Source organism: Myxocyprinus asiaticus, chromosome 43, assembly GCF_019703515.2.
Source record: "Myxocyprinus asiaticus isolate MX2 ecotype Aquarium Trade chromosome 43, UBuf_Myxa_2, whole genome shotgun sequence".
In the NCBI taxonomy this organism is placed as follows: domain Eukaryota; kingdom Metazoa; phylum Chordata; class Actinopteri; order Cypriniformes; family Catostomidae; genus Myxocyprinus; species Myxocyprinus asiaticus.
In genome coordinates, this window is record NC_059386.1 from 11,535,974 (window position 1) to 11,551,410 (window position 15,437).

General features: G+C 37.6%; 1 protein-coding gene across 1 annotated transcript in view; it reads left to right on the forward strand.

Moving 5' to 3' along the window:
* The first annotated feature begins 277 nt into the window (after positions 1–277).
* LOC127433461 (chondroitin sulfate N-acetylgalactosaminyltransferase 1-like) overlaps positions 278–15,437 on the forward strand; it is a 65,935-nt gene continuing 50,775 nt past the window's right edge. Inside the window, exon 1 of the mRNA XM_051685401.1 lies at positions 278–430. The gene's annotated coding sequence lies outside the window, so the exon portion shown is untranslated. The remainder of the gene's footprint in view (positions 431–15,437) is intronic.

The following is a 15,437-nucleotide window of genomic DNA, read 5'->3' on the forward strand; positions in this document are numbered from 1 at the left end:
GAAAAACAATTTAAAACACAGCGCAAACGGACGCAAAAACGCGTTCGGTGTGAACGGTCTCTATGTTTCACACTTTATCCTTATAATTATAGCATATGAACGGTTTGGTTTGCGGTATCCATCGAATTTCTAGACTAAGGCGGATAAATGCAACTTCATCAGCAAAGATAAGTGTGCAGGACGTCAGGAGCGCGCCGGCTTTGACTGCAGGTAACAACGCATCTTTTATGTGCAGACTGGAGGCGGAGGCAGTTTTGGGGTGGGGTGGAACAGACGATCCGGTTACGCCGGGAGAGAAACACGCAGTGGTTCACCGCTCCTCCACACACACTTCACCGCATGTTGTACCACCATACAGCGCTCTTTTCTGGAGGACCCTGGGCATTGGGACATGCCGTGACAATGGAGATAGTTCTTCTCTCTCATGTTGGTAAGCCATATTCCTTACATTCCTTGGACTTGAGTATAATAGCATCAGATGTTTAGAGACTAGAAATATGGTGATCCATATAACTGTCATTTCATGTCATTCTTGAAAACTGTTATAAACAGTTAGGTAAAAGATGAGTACGGGGCTAGTTGTCACAAGGGGAAGTTGACAAAGGGGCTATATCTCAGTAACTACAAGGTTTTAAGACTAAAGTCTAATTACACAAATGCATGTTTTCTATAGCAGTGGTTTTGTATGTAGGCTTCAAACACCTTGTTAAAAAGTGTCCAAAATAAGGATAATTTGGGGGAATTATAGGGGAATAAAGGCCAAAGAGGCACTTTGATTGTATTTTCTCCCAAAACACTAAACAGCAACAGACAACATCACAATACTTTCCTTAACACCTATATGTCACTTTACACTGCAAAATATTCCTGATCCATGAGATCATTGTGTGCAATGGCTAAGGGTTGATTTTGAGGTCATTTGATCTAATTTGTAATAATTTTTTAAAATGTTGCAAATTTATGTAGCTAATGAGAATCACTGAAATTATTTGAAAATACTTATTTATCATTTTCAGTTTTCTTCAAGGTGATTCAATCAAAGGTGTTTTAATAACTGTCCAATAAGTGAAAAGATAGTATATGGGGGGAAAATTCACCCTGTTGCAGGGGCTAAAGGTCCCTATAAAACACATTGCTTTTCTTACGTGGGGCAAATAGATTTGTTATTAAAAATGTACAAAGTGGGCTTACATTGACTTATCCAATCACAATGCAAATTAATTTGTTCATAGAATACTTGAGAAGCCAAATGTGAATGAAATCAACAGAAAATGGGTAACCCTTTTCAGAAGTAGTTATTTTGAATAAGTATTATCTTCATTTGTTACTCAAAAAAACATCTTGCTGTCTCAAAAGTATTTGCCTAAGTTGACAAATTTTGCACTTTAACTTTTCTCCCTATATTTATACGATATTACTGTAACCCCGCTGGGGGCCAAGTGTGTGTTAAAAGGCTCCTTTGCCACCTGCAAAAAAAAAAAAAAAAAAAAAGAAAAAGCATGCTAATCAAAAATAACCTTCCGTTATTATTTATTTTCACAACAAATTAATAAATACATTTTAAATATATATATATTTAAATAAGTAGATAGAAAAAAGAAAAAAAATCTTGATACACTTTGTGACCAGAAAAAAAAAGCACATTTGCCTTTAGCCCGATTGTACCCTATCTTATGAACTAAAATAGCTTATGTTAAAATAACTGAAGTGAACACAATTAAATCACACTGAGATACAGTAAAGGAGTATTCCGGGTTCAATACAAGTTAAGCTCAATCGACAACATTAATCAACAAAAATCGAAGTTACATTGAGGCACTTACAATGGAAGTGAATGGAGGCCAATCAATAAAAGTTAAAATATTCAAAAGTTTAGCCACAAGACATAAACTATATGCATGTTAACATGATTTTAGTGTGATACAATCACTTACCAACCTTTTATGTGTAAAGTTCTATCCAATTTTACAACTTTGCTGCCATGACGAGGTAACGCTGTAAAACCTGTAAAAAGAATTATTTAAGTCCTCTTATAATATTATAAGCTTCACATTTCTGCCTTTAAACCCTTAAAGAACTGGCCCCGTTCACATCCATTGTAAGTGTCTCACTGTAACCTCAATATTTGCCTTTTTTTAAAGAAAAGGAGGAATAAGTCGAAATTATTTTTTGTGGAATTCAACATTATGCTAAAAATGCTGTCGATTAAGCTTAAATTATACTGAACCTGGAATATTCCTTTAAATGGCAAGTTACCATTGTGACAACTTACTCCATATAGCGTGACAACATGCCCTGCTACTAGTGTGCAAAATGAACTGTAACCTTTCCTGTGCAATTTTGGTGGAATATTTAATAGCTTTTTTTGTAGCAAAGACCTTAAGATATATGTCTATACAGACATGTAATTGGCTAAAAAGTGCCTTTCAGGATTTGTTGGTAATGTTTTTAGTAGAACTTTAAAAGAAGCATGAAAATAAGCATTTTGGTACATGATTTATTTAGAACAAGCATATCGTATGAGCACTGTATGAAGGTATGTTTGTAAATTCTTGGCACTTCTGCTAAGAGATCAATTCAGACACCTCAGGAACATACCTCAGTGAAAGGGAAATTATGATATTTATGATGTTGCCAAGTTTCAGGTGTAAAGTATTTCATCTGAGCAAAGAATACCACACATGGTGGATAATATAACATTATGATTTTAGAATACTTAGAAGGGTTTCCTCATTCTAGTAAGAGGTTCAGTAAGGTTTAAGCTACCAGTTGTCTGAAAAGGGAAGCACAATTTAAAAACATCCTACAAACCTCCCAGGAATCTCATCAGATAAACACCAGTTTAACTTTTTAACAGTTGGGTTGTCTGCCAAACAAAACCAGTTTCCTCTGTACCGGCTGGATAGTGGTTTGATTGCTCATAGCGGAGAATGTACTTCTGCATTAGATAAAGTAGTCATTTTAGGCTTATAGATACTGTGTGAATTCAGTAGCTGCACGTATAAACCTCAAACCCCTATTAGCCTTACCTAAAACTCAATATTAATTTAAGTTTCCACGCCTTTCACATTACAGATGAGTTTGTAATAGTAACGAGTGATTAAACTTACAGGTGAAGAGTGCAGTTTCTGCGCTTCAAGCAACAGCAAACAGAATTGCAATCTGTTTTTTTGAGGATGTTATAAGAACATTGCCATTACCAATGGTGTAAGTTGAATCTGGTATCTATTTCATGTTAAAGAGATGTCACTAAAGCCCTATCATCCTGTTGAGGTAATTGCTATGGTGATTAGGAGTCCTCAACTATGTGATCTCTATGGCAATGAGCAGTCCTGCTGTTTTGGGCTGAAAGAAACATTTGGCCACTTGAGACATGACAAAAAGCTTTTATACAGAGAAGCAAATATAAAATCAAGCTAATCTGTTACACTGCATTGCTCATAAAACTTATATTCAGTTTAGACTCATAGCCTATTAATGTGATTGCCTTTGTGCATCACAGTATTAATTGAACAGTTTTAATTAAGCATTTATTACTGTCTGCTTGGCCATGAGATACTAGCATAGTATCGACTAGCATAGTATAGACTGTGCATTATATACTGTACACTCCTTTTTTTAAAGAATGCATAGTGCAGGGGGGCCTGAGTAGCTCAGTGAGTATTGACGCTGACTACCACCCCTGGAGTCGTGAGTTCGAATCCAGGGTGTGCTGAGTGACTACAGCCAGGTCTCCTAAGCAACCAAATTGGCCCGGTTGCTAGGGAGGGTAGAGTCACATGGGGCAACTTTCTCGTGGTTGCGATTAGGGGTTCTGGCTCTCAGTGGGGCATGTGGCAAGTTGTGCGTGGATCACGGAGAGTAGCATGAGTCTCCACATGCTGTGAGTCTCCGCGGTGTCATGCACAGCGAGCCACGTGACAAGATGTGCGGATTGACGGTCTCAGAAGCGGAGGCAACTGAGTCTTGTCCTCCGGCACCCGGATTGAGGTGAGTAACCGCACCACGAGGACCTACTAAGTAGTGGGAATTGGGAATTCAAATTGGGAGAAAAGGGGATTTAAAAAAAAGAAAAAGAAAAGAATGCATAGTGCAACAATAAACAATTCAAACACTAGAATATGACATTGTCACATGTTACTTTTTTAATTCAGCATGTCAATTTCCTAATCCAGGTAACATCTTGAAAATAAATATGATTAAATACAACGTCATTATTTTAAATCGTAATTGATTTGGATCAGTACTAAGAGTAGTAGGTTTGCATGCTATTCGAAACATACTATGCTGTTGCCTACTGCATACTGTGCAGTATATATTGAATACTGCTTGCTATTTTTTTATGAACATGAAACAGTTTGCAATATGCAGCAATAAACCTTTTGAACAGTAGTATGCAACATTGTTGTTACATGACCTAAACATGGTGCAAGTGTAGGTCCAGTTATCATCTCGCATTTTAATCCAAGTTATTTTTAAATATGTAAACTTTTGGCAGTCTGATTAAATAATGACTCAAGAAGTTTTAAAAGTACTATAAAATATATATTATACACATACACACACACAAAAAAAAGGATTTTTGCTGCTTTTTTAAACTTTAAGTAAAAAAAAAATTAAAAATGAACTAAAGCAACACAATTCATGAACATTTTGTGACAACTAAATTTAATTGCATTCTGTCCATTTAAATTTGTTAAAGGGAAGTTTACTTAATCCATTTGAGTTGGGACTACATGAATACATTTTGTGGTGTTAATGTAGCATTGATGAACAGGGCAGGGGATTTCAATTTCCAAGAATGTTTTACATGGGACTCGGAGAGTAAATTTTAAAATTAAGTGTTATTTTATGTGTTTTCGTGCAAGATGAATATAAAGTGTGATACTTGTTAGTGTTTAAACGTGCTGTATGCGATTTTAGCGTTCTGAAGCTTTCACGTGACTGAATTGGCCACCAAAACCGAGCAAAAAAGCAGCATTGTTTGTTCCTGTGGCTGTCAAATTCAACAGTGGCACAATAATGCCCTCAACTGACAAACATTATGAATCATAGCCTCAATGATTCGCTTCAACTACAACACTATGAGAACGAGCAAAATGTATTGACAGGTGAAAAGCGTCGGTCACATTTTTGTTTGCTGTTTACAAAGTCTACAGCTGTCACAGAGACCAGTGAGATATCTCAGGACATTTATTTCATTAATATCATTAAGGGAGTAGGAACATTTTTGCATACTTTTCTATGTAAAAATCACTTGCAGCACCTTTAATGTTTTGTTATGTTGAGATTTAGAGGAGTTTCTGTTATCTTGGAGATTTGGGGGTTACCATTATGGTGAAGAGTGGAGCTTGAGCTAACGATAAGGACAGGTATGTTGCACATGAAAACATAGCATTGTTATTAACCTACACTCTAGTTCTTCCAACCAGCATGTATTTAGGATGGTAACATTCACTTTCACTAGTTTGTTGGGTTTACCCAATTCAACTAGGTTCTTTCTACACAAAGTGTTTGTGTTGAGATTATGTAGTAATTTTAAGTTAAGAAAACTAATTTCAACCAGGTGAAACCACTGTCCACAATTGAATTAAGTTCAGGCAAAGAGCTATTTTTTGAGTGTATACTGCCGTAATGGTATGCTATTTCAAATCCATTGTTGGATCTGTCCTCTGGATGAATCAAGAGAAAATATTTCAGGGTTAAGATCATTTTTTCATGGTTTCGCAGTTGAACAATTGCCCTCAAATTGTGACACAACTGTGGGAAACATGGCTACATGGTAAATCATAGCCTGTCAACAGTCATGACATTTGAATTGTGTTTTTTACACCCTGCACCAAATGAATTCTCCCACACACTCAATCAAAGCTGCTGTTTGATGCTTTTTATGTATATAGTAATATGCTGTATTAAAACACTTTTGGCTTGTTTGGAAGGCAGTTCTGAATGACAGATCCACAAATTTTATCCTTCTAAAACTGCATTGAATGAAGACAAGTGTCCTCTAATTTTCTTCCTCTGTGAGTGTTTTGTGGGTGTATTGTTCAGGGTTTTTTTTTTCTTTTCTTTTTCTTTTTTTTTTTCTTCTTTTTTTTTGTGGCTAAGATTGTCGTAGTACATATAAAGTGGCTTGAATTAAGAGGCAATTGTGTTGAAAACTTTAGGTCGAAGGAGGTGCGGATGTTTTGTCAGAATGAGAGACTGTGGTATGTTTTGAAAGGACTGGGAAATTTGAGGCGTGTTTTGTTGTGTGTTGGGTATAGGAGTGTGATTAGCGGTTATGTAGAAAGGGGCATGTTTAACAACAGCAGAGATTGTGTTAGAGAACAGTAGAGAGAGTCAAATCACAATAAACCCTTTTTAACCATTTACTCACCCTCATGTCTTTCCAACCCGTGTAAATTTCTTATGAGGAGCACTAAAGGAAAATATTTTTTATGGATATTCCATGTGTTGTTTCAATACAGTGGAAGTTGATACTCACTTTCAAGCTCAAAAGGGCCTAAAAGTATCATAAAAGTTTTGGTAAAAGTAATTTTTGAGGGAAAATCTTAACGTCCATTGTGCGTTCAAGAGCGCTATGAGAGAAGGTCACTTACAGTGGCTCTTGTGTTCATGTGAGAACATTTGTTTTTAGCGCTAAAAACAATGCAAGTTCTCGCGTGAGCACACTAGCCATGGTGAGTGACCTTCTCTCATAGCACTCATGAACGCGCAATGGACGTCAAGATTTTCACTTGATTCAAATGAATGGAAAAAAATACGTTTCTTTCATGATTTTAAGAGCCCTCCAAAACAAAAGTTTGTTATTGGAAAAAAACAACTATAACAATTAAATGGATAAATGTGCTTTTTGTCTGCATAATGGTGTAGTTATGGCATCCACCAGCAGGAGCTAACTGCCGATGCTAACCAGCCAATTTCTTCCTGTAAAAGGAAAGATGGCAGTATCCAGGCTGTGTACTTCTGGGACTGTATGCGCCAAATGAGCAACTGCCATTAAGATGAATGGGAATGCTAAAGGATAGCTCGCTTCAAGTGTAATAGCCTAAATGTCATTGCTGTTAAATCAAGTCTCTATATATGTTTTTTATTTACATGAATATTCTCTGAAAAAACGCCGCAATATGGAGTTAAAATGGTTTGCATATACTCAGTACGTTTACATGCACTGTAAAAGTTCAATTTCAATTGGACTAAAACAATTATTCGTCTTTTTTAAATGTCATGCAAACTTTCCGATTTTTGCGAGGTCAGACTAAAGCTGCGATCACACTACATTTCGCACTCCATTCACTCTCATTCAAACGCATACAAACGTGGGAGACCAGAAACACAAGCTCATGCAAAGAAATTGCATTCAAAAATTCAAGTTTAGTGAACTCTGACCTGCGAATCTGGATGACGAGAGGATGTGTGACCAACAGAAGATTGAACAACCTCTGGGCTCAATACAGGGAATACATACACTGGATTTTTTCTTCCCTGACGGCACGGGCATATTCCAGGTCGACAATGCCAAGATTCATCAGGCTCAAATTGTGAAAGAGTGGTTCAGGGAACATGAGGAATCATTTTCACACATGAATTGGCCACCACAGAGTCCTGACCTTAACCCCATTGAAAGTCTTTGGGTTGTGCCAGAGAAGACTTTACAGAGTGGTTCGTCTCTCCCTTCATCAATACAAGATCTCGGCCAAAAATTTATGCAAATCTGGACAGAAATAAATGTTGTAATGTTACGTAAGGTTTTCGAAACAATGCCACGACGAATGCGTACCATAATCAAAGCTAATGGTGGTTCAACTAAATATTTGAGTATGCTACTTTTTTTTTGCCAGGCAGTGTATTTCAATGCTGTGTGTTTTTATTGTTGCAGGAAAGTGAACAGATTGTATATTTGAACATTTGAACATTAATATTATTTGCTATTTACGATTTAATATTTATTAAAACCAGAGGCTTTCACGCATGACATTATATCCTGTCCGTTGTGGTGTACAAAATAATTTGGCATGCTTAAAGTCTAGTATTATTGCCCCTTAACAGACCTAGACATTGTGATTTGTTGCTCAGCTTCGTCCAGCATGTATACACGTTTATCAGAACACAATTGGCTTTGTGGGCATGTTGCGAAAGACAGAGGTGATGTACAACATGTGCTGATACATGGACAGATGAAAAACAACAGATGGCGAACTTTCTTAAATAAGTTGCCAAAAAGCTAGAAACGAGCTTTATTGAAATCATGTGCAATCGAAGCACGGGCAAAAATATTAATGGAAGGAGCAGCAACAAATTAGTCTTGAGCCCATCCATGCAAATATTGGAGCTTCACTTCCACAGCTGACATCCTTCCTTCAAATATTCTATTACGCATTGTGTCATGTATTCTTGGACAGACAGATGAAGACCGTAGCTCGACTACGCAAAAACCCACAGTACCTCGATTAGAAGTTTCATGTTGACCTTAAAGGCAGGCCATATGGTAGGTATGATCTGGGTCGGGCAAGAAGAGATCCAACCTAATTAAAGAGGCCATATTATGCTAATTTACAGATTCATGATTTTATTTTGGGAGTCTACTAGAATAGGTTTACATGCTTTAATGTTCAAAAAGCACATTATTTTTCTCATACTGTACATTTCTGCTAAACCTATTTCCATCCTCTGTTGAAATGCTCTGTTGTAGCTCCTGTCTCTTTAAAGCCCCCTTTCTGAAAAGCCAAGTCTGCTCTGATTGGTCAGCTGGCCTAGTCTGTTGTGACTGGTCAACCGCATAGAGCATGTGTCGGAAATGTAACGGCCCTTACCATAACTGAGTTTCAGCACCCGGTACCAGTTTGAGTTTGAGTCCGATAATGAAAGTTTGGAAGAACAAGGTGATCGACCCGAACCACCTTCGCAAGCACGATTTGAGCAGGACGTTTCACAGTGGTAAGTTTTAATTTTGTAGCTTTTTTAAAAGTACACTGCTGATTATTATGAACCTAACAAAGTTTCAAGTAAAAGACACGTAGTGCATCTAAGTTAGTCATCTTTTGCTTGAATTGGTGTAGCCGAACTTTTTTCGCCTGAGATATGAACGGAAAACAGAGGCTTACTCCCGATTGGACATTACCGGGTGTATTAGAGAGTTAGTGAGCAAGTTAGCCGTGGACTACCGATAGCGGCCGTAACATTACAGCTTGTAATTATATAATTATATAAGACTCTTGAGATCGACCATTTTGTTACACAGTTTTAGGTAAAAGCTGGCCCACAGCTGAATAGTAAACCCTTACCAAATCAATAACATTACATAGCAAGTTAGCCGAGCACTACCGTGGATTGCAGATGTAAAATTACCATTTGTAAAAAATAATTTCATCTCCACACTTGATCACTATTCATGATAGTAAGAACAACAAACAATCTGCTTAATTCTACACAGTTGTAGGTAAAAGTGGACCCGCAGCTGATTAGTAAAACTATTTCAACACAATGACATTAGCTAGCAGGTTAGCAGAGGCCTACAGCTGTGCACTGGGTGTACACCGTAGCTACAACACAAAATTTCGCATTTGAAATCTCGGTAGCAGATAAATCCACAAATAATAATTAATTAAATAAATAAATAAAGTATACTTACAGGTTGTGATCCTGAAGTGCCCGATTGTCCCAACAAAGTGGGAACTGCACCATCTTTCAGGGGTAACCAACTTGAAAATCCAGCATTGGTTGTGGTTGTACTGTTAATAATTAAAATAAATTTTAACCATTGATTCTTCAATTCATCTGCCTTTGGAAGTCCAAACAAAGAGGTTTTGCTTTCGCAGTAAAGAAAATAGCGTCATCTCGACATGGCAACAACACTAACCCAACTCATCCTGGCCTCTGCACTACATTTGTTTGAGGGTGGGCCAAAGTAGCCCTTAGGCGGGCATTATACAAATGTGTTACATAGTGACGTAGATACTTTACGGAAGAAATGGCTGGACTACAAACCAGCCATTTCTTGTAGTTCTTGAGCAGTGTTGTCTGTGGGAGAGAATAACTCCCTTTTGCGTGGACTTTGTGCTTTGTAACTTTGCAGACCTTTTACATGCACAAACAGCTATATTACACACTAAAGGAAAGGTAAAATCCCAAAAAGCATAATAGGGCCTCTTTAAGGGGAATAAGAGTTTACCTGAGGCCTAGGACATCAAAGAGCCCTTTCTCTCTCTCTACCTCTCCGACATTCCCTGTTTCCCATTATTTTCCTTCAGTCACTACAAACTCTCTCTCTCTCCCCCTGTGTTTTCCCTCAACAGAACGCAAGCAACACCTGGAAATGCTTTCTCTGGTGTCCTCCCTCTAGTGCAGCAGTAAAACAGCAGGGCTTGACTTGGCTTGTGCGCCTGTGGACTCTTGCTCTCATTTTCTCTATCCGGATATCCCACCTTGTTAATTTGGCCAGTTCAGGCAGTTCCTCTTCAAAGACATCTCTCAAAACCTCAAGGGAATTTTGATGACTTCTTTCAACGAAGAAGAAGTGGAGAACAGAGACAGGAATGATAAAATAAGCACCAGGAGCTGAAATAATAATATGTTACTTCACACTGGTCAATCAGATTCTGCAGTTCCAATTGCTCAGTTACACAAACACAATATCAAATGCAAGGCATCCATTATTAAATATAATTATTGGCAGTTGAAAGGAAAGTGGCGGATCGGGATTTTAGATCATTTATGAACATAAAATGTAAAGCTTCTTTTTATTGCGTCAGGCATGTCTTTGATGATGAGAACAGTACTTTCACAGAGATATGGACATGCAGCTGGTGCTGTCTATTTTAATGAGACCAACAGGAAGTTTATTCCTGACACCTATAACCCATAGACACAGGAAGTGGTTTGATTAAGAGAGTTAAGTTGTTGAAGTGAACAGCAACTCTGAAGAGCATGTTGAATGTCTTTATCTAATTTAGAGACCATTCTCATGCTCTTATGCAAGAAAATGAGTGCAGATGTTTTAATTGTTGTTGAGGTTGCTATTTGAGCATTTATTCAAGTAAGATTTTTTTTTTTAATTAGGCTAACTTCTTTGCAAATATAGCATCTCACTAGCCAGAGATCAAAAGCGATGTGATCACATGGCACAGCCCCACTTAGCAGCAATGTTCCAACAACTAACGTTGGCTAACGTTATATAAAGGTTAGGAACAAACATTGTTAAAAAAAAAACTTGAATTAAACTTATGACGTTATTAGTATTTGATAAAAGCTCCCACAATGTTAGGAGAAAATGTTCTAAGTGCAAAATACTTCCTTTAAAGTTGAAGTGTATAACTTGTTAAAATACTTTCCCAGCTTTAAGGGATAGTTCACCCAAAAATGAAAATTCTCTCATCATTTATTCACCCTCATGCCATCCCAGATGGTTATAAAAATTCCTCTGTTTGTTTTGAGCAACTCATCCAGCCAGACAACAACACTGACTCAACCAATGGCTTGAGTTGGGGGCAGAACTATCTGTTTGTTCGATCAACAACAGACGGGAGCGTATTCAGATGGCGATTTGAAAACAGTGTTTATTTTTGAAATTCCATTAATTTGAAAAATGTTTGAAAAAGTGCTTAAAAACATACATTTGTTCACCAGAGCATGACCATTCCCTGCTAGGTGGCAATTGTCCAGCATCCACCTAAAACACTCTAGCAACCATCTTACAATGCTCTAGCAGCCACCCAGAACACCATAGCAACTGCATAGCAACACACAGGCAACCACCTACAAAGCCCTAGCATCATGACTGCGTGTTTTGTACGGCAAGCACCACTCACATTTTCTTCAGAAAATGTAAACATTAACAGCATATTGAATTGCTTAAATAGTACGTGGTGGACATGCCAAAAGAAACAAATGAAATCCAATGTGACATACAAGTAGGCAAAGTAATATATACAAGCATATCTCACTAACTATAATGATTTCAGTCTGATTTGTTGTATAAGGCTAAGTGTGAGGTTTTGAATATGCCTGTAAGGGGGTTCGAGGGAAAGGAGGAGGCGAGAACCGGCTTGACAACTTAAATAATAATTTAATAAACAATTTAACCAAAAACACACCACCATAAACACACACAGTACAGCTGCCTGTAATTCTCTTTCTCTCGAACCGTCGTCCCCGGCCGCCTTTATCCCTCGCGTGCCACATCAGGCTGATTGGGGACCGGGCGTGCGTCATTCCAGCCCGGCCCCACCCTCCTTGGCTCTACAATGCCCCACCAATGGGGCAAGTTGTCACAAAAGGTCAACATGTGTTCAGCAAACTGTGTTTTTTTTCCTGAGCAATAATGGTGGAAATGTTCAGTAGCTTTTTTTTTGTAGCCAAGACTATATGGCTATGCAAAAATTGACTATCAAAAATAAACCTTCTCTGAGAAATATTCACTAAAGCAAAAAGTGTGGCAACTAGCCCTGGTCTTCCCTATACATGTATATTAGATATGTGAATATAAGATGTGTAAAAAATACTGAAAGACTTTTATTGCAGCCAGGCACAAGGGTCAGCAAAAGTCTCTGAATGTGAAAATTGCTAGAGGAGGAAAAAAACACACCATTTCCTGACTGCGCACCACAGCCAGATAGTATAACTGCTGCTGACTCTGCAGATCAGGGCTTGTGAAAGTAATTGAACTAATGTAAATTTGCTTGCTTTGCAAAATGGACTAATCTGGTACACATGCAATAGCTTTTACTCTGATTAAGATCAGCTGATTTTAGGATCTTGTTAGGAAGTTGTATGAAGGTAGTAACCATCAGATGCTACAGTATTTGAGCCATTTTTGGAGGTCCTTAATCAAACCATTCATTAAAGCCTTAAAGGGATAGTTTACCCAAAATTCTAACTCATGATAAAGTTAAAACAGTTTAATTACAACAGAATAGGCTGACCTCTTTAGTTGTCAAGCCCTTACAGACTTTCCCCATGTTTGTAAAGCAGTGTATTTGGTCCGTGGTCTTGGCTCTGGTGTTGTATGGCATGAGTACAGCGGGGAGAATAAATTGCTGGCAGGCTCGTGCTGTGGTCGTTCTGGCGGTGGTATGAGTGAGCTGGAATAGTGTAACATGGTGTGAGGCCTCTTTTTCCCCTCACTGTGAGCTCTTAGATGAGGGACACCCGGGATTAAAAGAAATGAAAAGATTTGTCCTCTTTTATCCTTACCTTGAGATAGTGATCAGTTTGTTCAGTTGCTGTATCCAGTAACAGAGGGCGTATCGCTGTCGCAGATCTAATAGATCAGCAAAAGAGTTACTTTATTTATTCACTCATCTTCATATCTCTCAAAAGAAGGAATCATAGGAAAGCCTATGAGTAAGTGAGTGAGTGAATGAATGAGTGAGTGAGTAAACGAGTGAGCGAATGAATAAGTAAATGTGTGAGTGAACGAATAAATAAGTAAATAAAGGAGTAAGTAATAGAATGAATGAATGAGTACATAAATTAGTGAGTGAATGAGTAAATTAATGAATGGATGAGTGAGTAAATTATTGAGTAAATGAATGAAAGAGTGAATGTATGAGTTAGTGAGTGAATTAGTAAGTTAAAGAGTCAGTGAATAAGTGAGAGAATTAATGAATAAGTGAATGAATGAGAGAATCGATGATTGAGTGAATAAGCGAAAAAGTGAGTGATTGAATTAACAAGTTAGTGAAAAAAATTGTGAGCGAATGATAGGTGAGTGAGTCAAGGAGTGAATGAGTGCATGGGTGAGAGAATTAATTAGTGAATGATGGAATAAGTGAATGATTATGTGAGTGAATTAATGAGTTAGAGTAAAAAATGAGTAAATGTGTGAATGAATGAGTACATAAATGTGTGAGTGAATTTATGAGTGAGTGAACAAATAAGTGAGTGAGTGAATGGGTATTTAAATGAATGAATGATTGTAAGTGTGAATGAACAAGTGAGTTAGAGAGTCATTAAATGAGTGAGAGATTGAATGAATAAGTGAATGAGTGAGTGAGAGAATTCATGACTGAGCGAGTGAACAGTGAATAAGTGAACTAGAGAGACTGATTGAATAATGAGTTAGTGAATGAATGAATGAGTGAGTGAATGATAGGTGAGTGAGTCAAGGAGTGAATGAGTGAGTGGGTGAGAGAATGATTAAGTTAAAGATGAATGAGTGAGTGAATTAATATGTGAGTGAGTGAATGAATAAGTTAGTGAGTAAATAAGTGGGTAAATAAATGATTCAGTAAATTAGTGAGTGAGTGAGTGAGTGAGTGAATGAATGAGTGTATGTAAGTGTGAGTGAACAAGTTAGAGAGTTACTAAATGAGTGAGAGATTGAATTAATAAGTGAATGAGTGAGTGAGAGAATTTATGACTGAGTGAACAGTAAATAAGTAAACTAGAAAGAGTGATTGAATTAAAGAGTTAGTGATTGAATGAATGAGTGAGTCAAGGAGTGAATGAGTGAGTGGGTGAGATAAGGAATAAGTGGATCACAGAATGAGCGAGTGAATGAATATGTGAGTGAGTGAGTTAATAAATAAGTTAGTGAATAAATTGAGTAAATAAATGAGTAAATTTATGAGTGAGTAAATGAGTGTTAGTGAATGAGTAAGAGAATTAATTAGTGAATGAGTGGGTGAGAGAATGGATGAGTGAGTGAGTGAATAAGTGAATTGGTGATTAAATGAACGGGTGAGTGAATTAATTAACAAATGAGTAATTGAGTGAGCAACTGATTGAGTGAGTGAATGAATGAGTGGGTGAGAGAATGAATTAGTGAAAAAGTGAATGATTATATGAGAGTGAATGCATGTGAATGAGTGAGTCAGTGAGTGAATAAGTGAATATGTGACTAAGTGAATGAATAAACGAGTGACTGACTGACTGACTGACTGACTGAGTATATGAGAGAGTGAGTGGTCGAATGAGTCAGTGTTTCGGTGAGTGTGTGAGTGCCAGTTTTAGATAAATCGACAGCCCCCTTCTCGTTGGTCTATGGCCAGCTGTCCTTGATACAGTCCAGTATTCAGTACTAACATAACTAATCCTTTCATTAAAGCCCCCAAAGCCTCCCACTAACCTGTAAAAGAGAAAATTGTTTAGTGAGTCAACACAAATACACAGACACTCACAAGCACTCACACATATCCAGAGATTCCTACATCTCTTTACACTCTTTCTTTTTCTGTCCTGACCTTAACCACCACAACATTACAACTTGCTAACACGTGTACTTATGATCACAGATACACATGTGTTGGTGACTGCATGCATATGTGTGTTTTTGCATACCATGTGTGTCTGTGTGTGTGTACACCTATGAATGCTCTGTCTCTTGTACATGTTTGCTCAGACTTACAGTGAGGCTGTTCTTCCCATGTGTGAGTTGTCAGGCGTGTTCCCATAAGACTGCTTTTAACAAACATCTCTTATTTTCACACATCAGT